Source organism: Mus caroli, chromosome 9 (genome assembly GCF_900094665.2).
Source record: "Mus caroli chromosome 9, CAROLI_EIJ_v1.1, whole genome shotgun sequence".
Classification (NCBI taxonomy): domain Eukaryota; kingdom Metazoa; phylum Chordata; class Mammalia; order Rodentia; family Muridae; genus Mus; species Mus caroli.
Window position 1 is genome coordinate 77375520 of NC_034578.1, and position 2557 is coordinate 77378076.

Here is a 2557-nt window from a genome sequence, read left to right on the forward strand (position 1 = left end):
CTTTCTTTCTTTCTTTCTTTCTTTCTCTCATTCCTGTCTCCTCTTCCTTCCTTCCTTTCTTTCTTTCTTTCTTTCTTTCTTTCTTTCTTTCTTTCTTTCTTTCTTTCTTTCTTTCTTCCTTTCTTTCTTTCAAAATTCCTATGGAAAAACTACATACAAATTTGCAAAGCTTACAAGGAATCCTTTTGAACTATGAGCATACTTCTGAGTTTTTTGTGTCTACCCCACCTTTGGCTACACAGTGAACACACTGTGGAATCAAATTGTAAAGAGTCACTCAAGGGCATAGAAAACTCTTTAGAAGCAATTTGTTAATAGGAATCAGATGCTATAGACTGTTCATATTTCATTGAGCCAATATTATTTAGTGAACTTGTGCTGTCTCAAATGAATGACTTACACTCAGATGTACTTACTGCAGTTCTGTGTGTAATAAAATAATTGGAAAAGCTTAGTTCACCTTTGTTAGGTATTCAGGAAATCAAACCTTGATGTATATATTAAAACATTATGTAGACATTTAAACAAAGCTGTCCAAACCTAGATAGCAATATAGAAATTCATATGCTTTGATAAAGCTGCCAAAAGTCTGGTATAAAATTGCTTGTAGTGGAAGAATAAACCTGTAAAAACTAAATAAACACACTGAGAAAATACATAAAGGTCACCACGGAGGCTGTGTTTTGATGGATATACATGGGATAATTAAAAATATCTACTTATTTTGTGAGTGATTATCAACCAGAGATAGCTTCTGGATTAGGGATGGGGCTTGTCCTTAGGATACAAACCATTTGTAAGGACAGTCCCTATACCTGGCAGTAGATGAGTGACACAAACAAAACTCAATGTCTCATAATGCTTGGCCAGGCAGACATTATTTATTTATTTGCCTTCTAGTTCCTTTGCACATATGTCATGGTTTCATGTTTTTGTGGGATTCCTGTGTGTGTGTGTGAACGTGCATGTCTCTCATGTGTTTTTCATGTTTTATTCTGTGGCTCCTTTTTTCCTGTTTGTTTTGTTCTATTTTGCTTTTTGTTTTATTATTTTGCTTTTGTCTTTATCCTATTCTTTTTATTATTAGCCTTTAGATGCTTGTTTATTTTTCTAACCAGAGACAGAAAGGTGTGGATTTTGATGGGCGAGAAGGTAGGGAGAATCTGGGAGAAGTTGGGGAATGGGAAGCCATAATTGGAACTGTATGAAAAATCCTTTTTTTAATAAAAGAAAAATAGGATTTTTAAAATCGCTATGTCATCTTCATAAATAGAGTGTGGATTTAGTGTAGCATCCAGATGCTTAGTTTCATAGGTCCTTGTACCAAATGGACTCCTTGCCTTTTCCTCTGAAGCTAGCACTAGGTACATACCCTCAAAGTCACTAAGGGTTTACAAATAGAGAACCAGACTGGCTGAAGACATAACCTCCAGTCAAGACACACTTACTGAAAGATATGCAATCCTTGTGGAATAAAAAGTCCAAAACTAGAAGTATGCCTTTTGAAATTTCTCATGTAATTTGAGCATACTATTCCATAGATGTAGGCCTAGACCAAATTGTAGGTTTGAGGTGAGCTTATTTCATTTAACTTACTGTATATAATTATATTATTTGTAATTGTGTGTAACATCTGATGTATCATGAAATAAGAAAGATAGTTCAATTAATAAATGTAGCTAATTAAATAAATAAGATCAGAGCTGATGAGCCTGGCCAGAATTATCAAACAGATAACTCAGTGTGTTTTCACCAGATAAAGCTCAGACTATCTTTGAACAGTAACACTTGCTTTTAATCACAATTTTCAAAATACAGTTAAATATTTATACATAGCTGATTCTGCAAGAAAAATTAAAAAACACTCCTCTTTTCACCTCGAGTAGTCAAACATGAAGGAAACTTGGATACAAATTTTGCCCAGATTTTTTTTTAATCTCCACTGAAAGTCACATATTTGTCAGTAACATATAGGATCACAGACCCTTTATGTCTTACACATGTAACTATTTATGCCTTCATTTCCTAGACACTTTAAAACCAGATTTCAATGAAAAGGTTTACTATCCCAACATTTTAATGTTCTCCTTAAAGACAAAAAGCAAATACAACTTTTAAAAATGGAGTATTCATGATTAGCCTTTTCCTTAGGACAGAGTCAAACTTTCTCCTGTGGGTTTTGAAAAAGAAAAAAGAGTGTTATTTTCCCCAAGTAAGCCTATTTGTTGCTTGCTTTAGTTTAGACTCACTTGAAGGATTGCTATAAGGACAGACACGGCCTAGAACTTTCGCTTGCACTACTTCCAAACCAGCCAAACACCTAGGCTGATGGCTTTGTGCACTGAAGGTGAACAGCACCCGATACTTTCCAGGGCAGGCGACTATAGTTTAATTGTGTGTAGGTAATGAAGACCAAAGTGTGGACACTGTGCACCTTCTTAGAATTGGGAACAAAACATCCAGGGAAGGAGTTACAGAGACAAAGTTCGTAGCTGTGATGAAAGGATGGACCATTTAGAGACTGCTGTATCCAGGGATCCGTCCCATAATCAGCTTC

General features: G+C 35.2%; 1 protein-coding gene across 1 annotated transcript in view; it reads right to left on the bottom strand.

The window, feature by feature from the left end:
- Positions 1-2557, bottom strand: part of Impg1 (interphotoreceptor matrix proteoglycan 1) — a 134124-nt gene that overhangs the window by 130373 nt on the left and 1194 nt on the right. The window lies entirely within an intron of this gene.